Here is a 13,152-nt window from a genome sequence, read left to right on the forward strand (position 1 = left end):
TTGAAGCTCGTCACAGTCATTCAATCCCAGAATCCTACTCGGAATACCATAGACAAGGTTTAGACTTTACGGATCCTCATGAATGCTGCCATCTATCTAACTTATACCACGAAGATTCTGTTGGGGAATCTAAGAGATATGCGCCCGGCCTAAGGTAAAACGGAAGTGGTTGTCAATCACACGCGTTCATAGGTGAGAATGATGATGAGTGTCACGGATCATCACATTCATCAAAGTGTTGTGCAACGTATATCTTGGAATAAGAATAAAAGAGAATTGAATAGAAAGTAATAGTAATTATATTGAAACTTGAGGTACAGTAGAGCTCCATACCCTTAATCTATGGTGTGCAGAAATTCCACCGTTGAAAATACATAAGTGAAAGGTTCAGGCATGACCGATTGGCCAGCCCCCTAAACGTGATCACAGGATTCAAAAAATACAATCCAGGATGTCTAATACACTAGTAAAAAGTCCTATTTATAATAAACTAGCTACTAGGGTTTACATGAGTAAGTAATTGATGCATAAATCCACTTCCGGGGCCCACTTGGTGTATGCTTGGGCTGAGCTTGATCTATCCATGAGCTGAGGCTTTTCTTGGAGTTGAACTCCAAGTTATAACGTGTTTTGGGCGTTCAACTCCGGATCATGACGTGTTTCTGGCGTTTAACTCCAGACAGCAGCATGTACTTGGCGTTCAACGCCAAGTTACGTCGTCAATTTCCGAATAAAGTATAGACTATTATATATTGCTGGAAAGCTCTGGATGTCTACTTTCCGACGCCGTTGAGAGCGCGCCATTTGAAGTTCTGTAGCTCCAGAAAATCCATTTTGAGTGCAGGGAGGTCAGATTCCAACAGCATCAGCAGTCCTTTTGTCAGCCTTTTTCAGAGTTTTGCTCAAGACCCTCAATTTCAACCAGAAATTATCTGAAATCACAGAAAAACACACAAACTCATAGTAAAGTCCAGAAATGTGAATTTATCATAAAAACTAATGAAAACATCCCTAAAAGTAGCTTAAACTTACTAAAGACTACCTAAAAACAATGCCAAAAAGCGTATAAATTATCTGCTCATCATTCCTCAATAGGGAACTCCTTATTGGTCAGTGCACGTCCCTTGAGGTCTTCCTCACTGGGGATCACTGCCTTTTCACTCTCTCCAGGTTCGGCCATTTTGGTTATAGTTAAGGCCTTGCACTCTCTTTTGGAATTCTCTTCTGTATTGCTTTGGAGAGTACTAGAAGGAGTTTCAGTAACTCTTTTACTCAGCTGAACCACTTGTGCCTCCAAATTTCTGATGGAGGACCTTGTTTCATTCATGAAACTGAGAGTGATTTTAGATAGATCAGAGACTATGTTTGCTAAGCCAGAGAAGCTCTGCTCAGAATTTTCTGTCTTTTGCTGAGAAGATGATCGAAAAGGTTTGCTATTGCCAAACTTATTTCTCCCACCATTATTGTTGTTGAAGTCTTGTTAAGGCTTCTGTTGATCCTTCTATGAGAAATTTGGATGATTCCTCCATGAAGGATTATAGATGTTTCCATAGGAAACTCCCATGTAATTCACCTCTTCCATTGTAGGATTCTCAGGGTCATAAGCTTCTCCTTCAGAGGAGGCTTCTTTAGCACTACCAAATACAGCTTGCAATCCAGTTAGATTCTGAGAAATCATATTGACTTGCTGAGTCAATATTTTGTTCTGAGCCAATATGATTAGAGTATCAATCTCAAGAACTCCTTTCTTCTGAGTCATCCCATTATTCACAGGATTTCTTTTAGAAGTGTACATGAACTGGTTATTTGCAACCATCTCAATGAGTTCCTGGGCTTCTGCAGGGGTTTTCAGATGAAGGGATCCACCAGCAGAATGGTCCAATGACATCTTGGACAATTCAGACAAACCTTCATAAAATATGCATATGACGCTCCATTCTGGAAGCATGTCAGAAGGACACCTTTTGGTTAATTGCTTGTATCTTTCCCAAGCTTCATAAAGAGATTCACCTTCCTTCTGTTTGAAGGTCTGGATGTCCACTCTAAGCTTGCTTAGCTTTTGAGGCAGAAAGAATTTGGTCAAGAAAGCGTTGACCAAGTTGTCCCAAGAGTTCAGGCTTTCTCTAGGTTGTGAGTCCAACCATGTTCTAGCTCTGTCTCTTACAAAAAAGGGAAAAAGCATAAGTCTGTAGACCTCAGGATCAATCCCATTAGTCTTAACAGTATCACAGATCTGCAAGAATTCAACTAAGAACTGATAAAGATCTTCCGATTGGAAGTCCATGAAACTTGCAATTCTGCTGCATTAGAAAAACTAATTGAGACCTAAGCTCAAAGCTGTTTGCTCCAATGGCAGGAATTGAGATGCTTCTTCCACAGAAGCTGGAAGTTGGTGCAGTATAGTCACCAAGCATCTTCCTTGCATCTCTATCATTGTTGTTGGGTTCGGCTGCCATGTCTACTTCTTTTTCAAAATTTTCTGTAAGGTCCTCTCTGGAGTGTTGTGCTTTAGCTTCTCGTAGCTTCTTCTTCAGAGTCCTTTCAGGTTCAGGATCAGCTTCAACAAGAATGTTTTTATCCCTATTTCTACTCATATGAAAAAGAAGAGAACAAAGGGAGTAGTGGAATCCTCTATGTCACGGTATAGAGATTCCTTAATGTGTCAGAAGAAAATAAGAATAGAGGAATGAGGTAAAGAGAGAATAAGAAGAATTCAAACACAGAGGGAGAGAGAGGGTTCAAATTATAAGTAGAAGAGAAGTGTTAGCAAATAAATAGAAAGAGATGAGAGAGAGAGAGAGAGTATTCGAAAATTAAAACTAAAACAATTAGTTAATTAAAAAGATTTTTGAAAAAGTGGTTAGTGATTTTCGAAAATTGGTGGTTAGGTGGTTTTGAAAAAGAAAAGAAATAGTAATTAGTTGAAAAAGATTTGAAAATAAATTTCAAAAGATAAGAAGTTAGAAAAAGATTTTGAAATCAAAATTTTAAAAAGATATGATTGAAAAAGATATGATCTGAAAAGATATGATTGAAAAAAGAAATAAAAAAAATTTTATTTTTTTTAAATTGACGACTTCACTAACAAGAAACTAAAAGATATGATTCTAGAATTTAAAGATTGATCCTTTCTTAACAAGAAAGTAACAAACTTGCAATTTTTTGAATCAAAACATTAATTGTTAGCAAGGATTTTTGAAAATGAGATATGAAAAATATAAAATTTTAAAATTATGAATTAAAACATGAAAATTTGAAAGAATTTGAATTGGAAAAGAAATTACATCCCTAGTGTCATTCTGGCGCTAAACGCCCAGAATGCTATCCATTTTGGCGTTTAACGCCCATTTGGCTGCCTCTTTGGGCGTTTAACACCCAGCCAGATATCTTGGCTGGCGTTAAACACCAGGAATCCTTCTTTATTGGGCGTTTTTCTGAACGCCCATAATGTTGCCATTTCTGGTGTTAAATGCCCAAAACGCTGCCCATTCTGGTGTTTAACGCCCAAAATGATACCTTTACTGGCGTTAAACGCCCAGAATGATAGCCATTTTGGCGTTTAACGCCCAAAGTGCCTCTTTACTGGCGTTTTAATGCCAGTGTGCTCTTTTTCTCTGTGATTCTTCTACTTTATGTTTTGAGCTCTTTTTTTTTGAATTTTGAAATTTTGACTTGACTTACAAGAAACAACTAAATTTTAAAAATTTTTGACCAAGTCAACTCAAAATTTCGAAAATTATGAGAAGAAAAAGGAAAAGATATTTTTTATTTTTGATTTTTTAATGAGGAGAGGGAAAAATAACAAAAATGATTCAAATCATTAAAATTTAAGATCAAAACCAATAATGCATGCAAGAACACTTTGAATGTAAAGATGAATATCAAGAACACTTTGAAGATCATGATGAACATTAAGAGCATACTTTTGAAAATCTTTAAGAAAAGAAAGACATGCAAGACACCAAACTTAAAATTTGACACTAGACTCAAACAAGAAACACAAATTTTTTTTATGATTTTATTAAATTTTATTTTGTATTTTTTGAAAATAAAAATAAAAAGCTTAAACATAAAATAAAATTATCCAATCTAAGCAACAAGATGAACCGTTAGTTGTCCAAACTCGAACAATCCCCAGCAACGGCGCCAAAAACTTGGTGCCCGAAATTGTGATCACACTTTTCACAACTCCACACAACTAACCAGCAAGTGCACTGGGTCGTCCAAGTAATACCTTACACGAGTAAGGGTTGATCCCACGGAGATTGCCGGCTTAAAGCAAGCTATGGTCATCTTGTAAATCTCAATCAGGTGGATTCAAATGGTTATGAGGTATTGATAATTAAAAGGTAAATAAAACGGAAAATAACATAGAGATACTTATGTAATTCATTGGTGGGAATTTCAGATAAGCGTTTGGAGATGCTTTGTTGCTTCTGAACCTCTGCTTTCCTGTTGTCTTTATCCAATCACGCGTCCTCCCTTCCACGGCAAGCTGTATGATCCTCTCAGTGAAAATGGTCTGGCTATAGTTTCTATACGGCTAATCAACTGTCGGATTTCTCGTCTCGGATGAAAAATACCAGGCACAGCTACTGCATGGCTAATCATCTGTCAGTGCCCACTTGTGTCGGAATAGGATCTCTCTATCCTTTTGCACACTGTCACTACGCCCAACAGTCGTGAGTTTGAAGCTCGTCACAGTCATCCCGTCCCAGATCCTACTTGGAATACCACAGACAAGGTTTAGACATTCTGGATCTCAGGAATGCTGCCAATTGTTTCTAGCCTATACCACGAAGGTTCTAACCTCACGGACTCGATTCGCGGATTAGAGACCCAAGAGATTATACTCCAGCTGTTGTCCAATGACTACGTTGAACATCATGTAGACCGATTGTGGTTGTCAGGCACGCGGATCTTGGCTAAGCGAGTAATGAAGATAGTGGGTGATTGTCACGGGTCACCCCTTTCATTCTGACTTAACAGAATTAAGTATGAGAGTATATCTTGGAGATGAAGTAGGCGTGAATTGAAAGAGAAACAATAATACTTGCATTAGTTCATGAAGAACAGCAGAGCTCCTCACCTTAATCTATGAGGTGTAGAAACTCGACCGTAGAAAATACATAAGAGAAGAAGGTGTAGGCTTGGCCGAATGGCCAGTCTCCCAAATGGCATAAGATAATTCTCAAAATTTGCCAGCCTCCCTATAATACAATAGTAAGAAGTGCTACATATACTAAACTAGTTACTAGAGTTTACAGAAAATGAGTAACTAAGTGCAGATAGTGCAGAAATCCACTTTCGGGGCCTATTTGGTGTGTGCTTGGGCTGAACTTTGAAGCTTTCACGTGCATAGGCCATTCTTGGAGTGAAACGCCAGCTTGGGTGCCAGTTTGGGCGTCTAACTCCAGCTCTGGTGCCATTTCTGGCGTTTTACGCCAGAAAGGGGACTTTGGTGGGCGTTTAAACGCTAGTTTGGGCCATCAATTCTCGAGAAAAGTATAGACTATTATACATTGCTGGAAAGCCCAAGATGTCTACTTTCCAACGCAATTAAGAACGTGCTGATTGAGCTTCTGTAGCTCCAGAAAATCCACTTCGAGTGCAGGAGGGTCAGAATCCAACAATATCTGCAGTCCTTTCTCAGCCTCTGAATCAGATTTTTGCTCAGGTCCCTCAATTTCAGCCAGAAAATACCTAAAATCACAAAAAAACACACAAACTCATAGTAAAGTCTAGAAATGTGATTTTTGCATAAAAAACTAATAAAAACGCAAACCAAAAATTTGACCTGTAGTACCGGCTGAGATCTGTCCGGTACAGCAGTTGAGAACATTAGTTATGAGTGAATAAGGTTAAGATATTAGAATTCATAATTTGGGAAGATAGAAATATTTAAAATATGATTTATAACTCTATTCTTTAAGGTTTTGGGCCAACGGACTAAACCAAGTGAACCGGACCCAAATGGGCCCAAGACCCAACATATATATAGCCTTATTAAGGCCATTCTGCAGCCACAACCCTCCATTTTCATGAGAAACACGCTGAAATGGAAGAGAGGTGAGAGGTGAAGGTTCCAACTTTAATTTCAATCTTCAATCCACCATAACTTGAGCTACGGAGCTCCGATTGACAAGCCGTTTGAGGCCACGCGTCGCTCTTCTCCTCCTCTTCGAGTATATCTAAGTCTTGTGGTAAGTATTTAACTCTCATCTGCCTAGTTTCTTTTTTCCTATTGTATTTCGAATTTGGTTTGGGTTTTGAGAAAATCTTGTGATTTTAGTTGTTTAAGGGTGCTCTAGTATGAGCCATTGGTGATATTTATCACAAAATTTAGTGGGTTGAGGTAAGAAATCACTAACCCTTGTGATTTACTAGATTTAATAAACCCTAGGTTGATATATGTATGATCTTGGTTGTGTTAGAGTTGTTGGGTGAGATTTTGGTGCTCTTGGAAAATTAAATTGGCTTGCGGAACTCTTGGGCAAGGCTTGGGGCTAAGATTGGTGGAGACTTTCAAAGAAGAGGCTCAATTGGATTGGCTCCAAGAGGTACAGTTTAAGATTGATTTAAGTACCGTGTGATATGGTGTGAATTCCTAAGTTAGGTGCCCCTAGGATTAAGCTTGAATGGTACGATTGATTTGTATTATATGTGTAGTGGATGATATTGATATTGGATAAGGATTGTAGAATTGTATATTTGGTAGAATTGATGTGTATAGAAGATGTGCATGGTAATTTATGAAATTGGATGATAATTTGATGGTGATGCTGATAAACCCCGTTTTTAGGGTTTATCTTGTGTTGAATTTAGAGTATTTTGTTAACCTTTTCTCACATTTAACCAATGAATTAGCATAGTTTTGTGATCTCTCCCGTATTTGTGCTAGAATGTAAAAACGTTCTTTTTAAGCCTTTAATTTGTTAATTTCAATTCATCCTTGATTCCATAAGATGCTTTGATGTGTTGCTAGTAATATCAGGTTAAAATAGGCTAGGCATGGATCAAAGGAGCAAGGAAGGAAGCATGCAAGTGGAGAGAAGCATAAAAAGCCAAAGAAGTAATATCAGCCAAGGATGCGCACGTGCACATGGCGCTCGCGCGCACATTGCAAATTTGGCCAGGGATGCGTACGCGTACCGTGCGCGTCCACGCCGATGGCCGCACGTGAGTTTTAAATAGAAAACATGCCCAGCAATTTCTGGGAAGTTGTGGGGCCCAGTTACAACCAATTTTGGCACCAAAGTACTTTAAAAGACCAAGGATTGAAGGGGATTGAAACACTTTTCACTCATTCATACACATTAGGATTAGTTTAGAGATAGTTTCTAGAGAGAGAAGCTCTCACTTCTCTCTAGAATTAGGATTAGGCTTAGGTTAATCTCTCCTCTTAGATCTAGGTTTAATTCATGCTTTGATTTACTTTTCCTCTATCAATTCTTACTTCTTTCCTCCTCTTCTCTCTAGTTTTGTATTTCAATTCTTGTAATTCTTCACTTTGTTGTGGATATATCTTTGTTCTCTTTATTTTTTTGTTTTCTTTCAATAATGCAATTTGAGGTAATTCATGATAATTGTGATTTCCTTGATTGTTGTTGTTAATTATTTACATTCAATTATTGTTAGAATTCATTCTTGTTGTGATTTACTATACTTTTCTTTTGTACCTTCCAAGTGTTTGATGAAATGCTTGGGAGGATGTTAGAATAGAATTTTATGTTCTTGGCTTGGAAAGATAACTTAGGAACTCTTGAGTTGCTAATATCCAAGTGATTGATAGTTGATAGCCATTGACTCTAGCTTTCATTAATTCAATTAGTGGGAACTAGAATTTATGGATTTGGATTGATATAACTCACTCGACTTTCCTTTGCTATTAGTTAAAGGATGACTTAGTGAGATTGATCCTTGCAAATATCATAATTGTGGTTCGTGATAATGATAAAGATCCTTGATCATCAAACCTTGCCAAGACCATTTTGTTAATAAAATTTCATTACCATTTACCATTCATGTTTCTCATCTAAAACCCAAAAATAAACAAGTTCATAACCAATAACAAGAACACTACCCTGCAAGTCCTTTGAGAGATGACCCGAGGTTTAAATACTTCGGTTTATAGATTTGAGGGGTTTGTACTTGTGACAAACAAATTTTTGTATGAAAGGATTATTGCTTGGTTTAGAAACTATACTTTACAACGAGATTTCATTAGTAAAATTCTAAACCGTTAAAAATCTAATCATCAAAATGGCGCCGTTGCTGGGGATTTTCAATGGTGTTATGTTATTGGTTATTGTACATATGTGAATATTGTGAATAGGTCTTTTGCTTGTTTACAAGATTTTGTTAGTTTTATTTTGTCTTTTCATAATGAATTCTCACTTTGGCTATGAGTTTGGTCCTAATTGTGTTGTAGGAAATGTGAACTTCAATGATAACATGTACCAAGGATGGAACCATCAAAGATGGGAGGAGCCTTAAGGAATTGATCACTCCTATTAGCAACAACCTCCGGACGCTTATAGGTATAATTCTCATCCTAATGCATGCCAATTCAATGGCTATGGTGACTCCTTTTATGACAATCAACCACCACCATATGCTTATGAATCTTACCTTCAACATGATGTTCAACCATACTCACAAGCCCCTTTCTACCAAGTACCTTTATGTGACCGTTATCCATCATATGACCAATCACCTGTACCACATCCTTGTGATCACTATGAGCAAGAACCTTTAGAACCACCACAACCCTATCAAGATTACTACCAAGAACCACCTCAATGCACATCTTCACCATAATTTTACCAAGAGGAACCACCTTCCTACCATGAACCCTCTCTCCAAAACAATAAACCTTCCTACTCGCCCCAAGCCCCAATAGACGATTCTCTCACTTTGTTACTTCAAGGACAAGAAGCCATGAAGCGAGATACACTTGAGTTTGTAACCAACATGACCAAGGTGGTGCACGCTTTAGCCCACCACTATTTGAATACTCAAGTTATTTTCGTAACCCCATGTGAAGAACCAAAGGAAGAGCAAAGCATAGAGAAGATATCAGAAAATCCGATAAAAAAAGAAGAATCAGTAGTAGTAGTGGAGCAATTAGAGAAGCCTACAGTTACTGAAACAAAGGAGGAAGTGGTCCAAGATTTAAGAGATGTGAAACCGCCATGTGAATCTCAACAACCTCCAAAGCATTTCAAGATTGAAGAACATGAGGAGGTTAATCAAGAGATAGATTCAATCATGGAGAAATTTCTATCTACAATTGAATCTCTTCCTAGCAGACATGAAGTTGAACCCGTAGAAGAATGTGCATAACATCCCATACCCTTGGTGAACAATGAAGAAGAGAATGAATCGAAAGAGAGCTACCAAGGAGAAAAAGTTGGCATGGTGTATATTGAAATTGAAGAATACGAAGACGTTGATCAAGAAATGGATTTATTCATTAATGAATTCCTATCCAAAATTGAATCACCTCCCATTGGACAAGAAATCAAAATTCTTGAAGACAACACCAAGGTAAATGACAAAGGGGAAAAGGTTGAAAGTGAAGAAACTTGTCAAGAGGTGGAAGCAACAAAAGATGAGCATAAAGAAGTCATCCTTGCATTGTCTAAGTGTGGGGAGAATCACCCCCCAGATTGCCATCTTCCACAACATTCAAGTGGGTAAAATTCTTATCCTCAAGCTTTACTTTCTCGCTTGAATATAGTTTGATTGAAACGGATGGACAACTTAGAGCTCTTTGTAGAATTAAAAGTAAGAATGAGTTGTGTAGTGATTGCAAGTTAGGAATTAGGCTCATTAAGGTCAAAGCTTCAAGGTATAGGAACCATGATTAGAAGAATGCCACTTTGTATGGGTCTAGAAGAAAGAATTGGTGTGCTAAAGAGAATTCTATGTGTCAACCACCCAGAAAGAAAAAGTATGAAGATCAAATTGAAGACGGGTGTGAAAATAAGATATGGGATCCCGGATCAAAGAATGAAGACCAACTATGGGAACTCATATCTTGGATAGAACTCTAGCCAAGCTTGGTGAAGATGGTTGGAAATTCTATCAACCAATTGAGAAGTAAAGATCCTTGGAGATTCAAGGATGACTACAAGCACAAGCCGCTATGACAATGAGCTTCCCAAAGGTCCAACTTAAGGACTTTAACTAAAAGTTCTAGGTGGGAGACACCCACCATGGTATACTCTTTCCACTCTCTTGTAGATTTCATTAATAAGTGATTTGAGTTACCATTGTAGGTAGTTCCCCATTTCATTTTAGTTGCCTTAATAAATTGATTGTTAGCATAGTCACATGTATGTTGTGCTTAGTAGTAGATGAATAAATCAAAATGCATTTTTGTGAATTGTATGATTTTTGAGTGAATAAGGAGTTGTAGGCATTCTAGGAAGCTCTTGGGCAATTTTTTCTCTGCTTTTTAGGCAAATAAAAAAAGGAGAAGGACGCGTGCGCATGCTGTACGCGCACGCGCCCATAATAAGATGCAGCACACACATTTTCCAGAAAGTTGGGACTCTCTTGAGCGAAAATTATGCTTTTAGCCCAACTCGTTCCACGCGGACGCGCACAACGTGCGTGCGCACCCATACACCTTAAGGGAAAAGCACGCGGACACGCACTTGCCGCGTACACGTCCCTAGGTTGATAGCAGCAGCCCATACATACTCCAGAAAGTTATGTTGGCGTTAGGCCAACACTAAGCCCCAAGCCCAAAACCCATCACGCGGACGCGCACTGTGCGCCTTCGCGCCCATGAGTCTATAAGCGTATGCGCGCGCTCGCGCATATGCCGCGTGCACGCCGATCAAGTGACGCAACTTCCAGGCCAAAATTCAGAGAGTTAAGCCAACTCTGGGCTCGCGTTAAGCCTCCAGCTCAACTCCTAGCACGCGTGCGCGTACCGTGCGCGCAGCACCATGCCAACTCTCATCACCTACACGTAAGCGCACGAGGCACACACGCGACGGCTTCCGAATTCATCAATCTACGTGGACGCGTGATGTGCGCGCCCGCATTGCTCTTTCATTTCAACCATCCCCGCACTCGCATAGATTCAAATTCTATAACCCTAAGCACGCGAGGTAAGCAGTGCAGTCGCGCACCTCAACCCTTTCCCTCCCCTACTCTCATCTTCTCACCCTTTCACCTCCCTGCGCCTACCTCCGCCCCGACCACCATGCCGGCAGCAACCGCTGTCGCTACCCCTCCTTCTCTCTCTCTCATTCTCACTCTCTCGTTCACACGCATACCACCTCTGTCTCTTATCCATCTTCTCTCGCTCTCACGGCCACAACCGACGAACCTCCACCGCTGCAGCAGGGCCACCACCATCTGAGACGGCAACTCTCCCTCTACTTCTGCCTCAACCCCTTGCCTACCTAGTTCCAATCTCTGTTCCTGCTCTGTGTACCTAGCCTCTGCCCCAACTCTGCTCTATTTCCTTAGTATTGCTGTTATTAGTTAGTGTTAGATTTGTTACTTAGTTAGATAGAAATAACTGCTGTTAGGTAGCTAGGTTCTGGATAGAGGATTCTAGGCCTGATAATTGTGCCGTGTTTATTTACCTACTTGAGCTTATGTTGATTGATTGCTGAGTGATATTCATACATGTTTGCTGTGTTTGCTAAGTGGTATGCTCAATGTTTGCTTCTATCCTTGTTTGTGATACCTGCTGCATTTCTCACTTTGCAATTGTATTGCTGCTGCTTGGTTATGTTATTATTACTTGGTTATTGCTCTGTGGATTCATATGAATCTCCTGTTGTTTTCTACCTATCTTGGAACGTCCAACATTATGCCGGAATGCTGCCCGATTTTCCCAAAACTATTTTTAACTTCACATTCCCACTTCGGTTTGAACTTGGCACTTTCAAATTGATTTTTGCCGAACTCACACCAAGTTCAACCCCCGTGACACTTGGGCCAGTTTTCTTCTATTTTCATTTTGGTTCTCCTGATTAGTAGTGACTATAGGAACTTCAGGAAGCGCTTTCATGTTTCATTGATCCATAATTTTAATCTCCTTTTGCAATGTGCATTCTTTCAACAATTGGTGAATTCTACTTGTGTAACTCATTTTTACTCAAATCCACTCCTATCATGATTTGTGTTACACAACATGCATTTCAAACTTGCAACATCAATTACACATTTTGCAATTCTCTTTTAATTAGGCAAGTTTCCATCATACCACTAACTAGCAATCTCACTTTTTTTTTTAACTCACTCACTTGTTTAACCTACTAACTTCAGCTCTCATTTCACTTACCTTTCTAACAATTCTTTTATGTCATGATGATTCTTGTACCTAATACATGAGCATTATGTTACATTGATTGAAATTTTGAATTCTTGGATTATGCTTCCATTTTCTATGCTTACTTGCTATCCAAGTTTTCTGTTTTAGTTCACCATTTGCCTATTTGTCATTCATCTTACATCTTGAACATGTCTTACTTGCTTCATGCTACTTGCTTATTTGATTATATTCTATTCTATCCTATTTTTCAGGATGTCAGAAAAAGGAAAGGCCATAGCCACTACTTCCAAGAAAAGGAAACACTCTAAGACTTCTACCCCTTCTCCTTATACCAATTATGCTAAGAATCCGTTGAATGAAACTGAAAAGGAAAATCAGTTGCTACCTTCCACTGATCCAAAAAAATTTCCCAACCTTTACTGTGAGCTTTGCCTTCCCAGGTATAGGAAGAAGAACTTGAATATTGAGAAGAAATTAGTTCTCCCTAATGATGTGAGACGCGCCATCAACAAACGTATTCTAGAGTTGGGTTTGGACTTTGTTGATAGGGATTTGGGAAATATCAACGTCTCATGGGTCAAGGAGTTCTATTGCAACTTCTTCCGTCCTACTTATGATTCAGTACAGCTAAGGGGTAGAGAGATCATGATTACTGAGACTACTATTGAGGAGGCATTGCAGTGCCAACACCTTACTGATGGCACCTGCGCTCATCAGCAGGCTGAGGTTGCTATCCAGTGCATGACTTTTGACTGTTAGGCGCTTAAGCGCGTGATTGCCACACCTGATGCTCCATGGGTCATGGATTCGGGCAACACAAAGCCCAAAGGGATGCTTTTCGCTCATTT

At 39.1% G+C, this 13,152-nt stretch overlaps 1 non-coding gene across 1 annotated transcript; it reads left to right on the forward strand.

The window, feature by feature from the left end:
- The first annotated feature begins 1,942 nt into the window (after positions 1-1,942).
- LOC130949630 (small nucleolar RNA R71) lies at positions 1,943-2,050 on the forward strand. The gene has a single exon (XR_009073429.1). It is a non-coding gene; the product is annotated as a small nucleolar RNA R71 (small nucleolar RNA).
- Positions 2,051-13,152: the final 11,102 nt, after the last annotated feature.

The sequence above is a fragment of the Arachis stenosperma genome, chromosome 1 (genome assembly GCF_014773155.1).
Source record: "Arachis stenosperma cultivar V10309 chromosome 1, arast.V10309.gnm1.PFL2, whole genome shotgun sequence".
NCBI lineage: Eukaryota > Viridiplantae > Streptophyta > Magnoliopsida > Fabales > Fabaceae > Arachis > Arachis stenosperma.